We start from the raw sequence: 211 nt of genomic DNA, 5'->3' as shown, positions 1-211 counted from the left end.
GTATTTTCAAAATAAAAGCTTTTTCTTCAATTAAACATTGTTGTTTCAAAATAAAAGCCTCAAAGTGAGACTAGTCAGAACTCCCAATTATTGGGATGAATGTAGTGTCTTCGTGTGTTGAAAATACATGTTTTTAAAACGTTACAGAACACAAAATGTATTTATTAAATGTAACAGCAAAACGAGGCTGTAACACCTTTGAGTTGGCCAC

The sequence above is a fragment of the Oryzias melastigma genome, linkage group LG16, assembly GCF_002922805.2.
Source record: "Oryzias melastigma strain HK-1 linkage group LG16, ASM292280v2, whole genome shotgun sequence".
NCBI lineage: Eukaryota > Metazoa > Chordata > Actinopteri > Beloniformes > Adrianichthyidae > Oryzias > Oryzias melastigma.
This window is presented reverse-complemented; position numbering follows the sequence as displayed.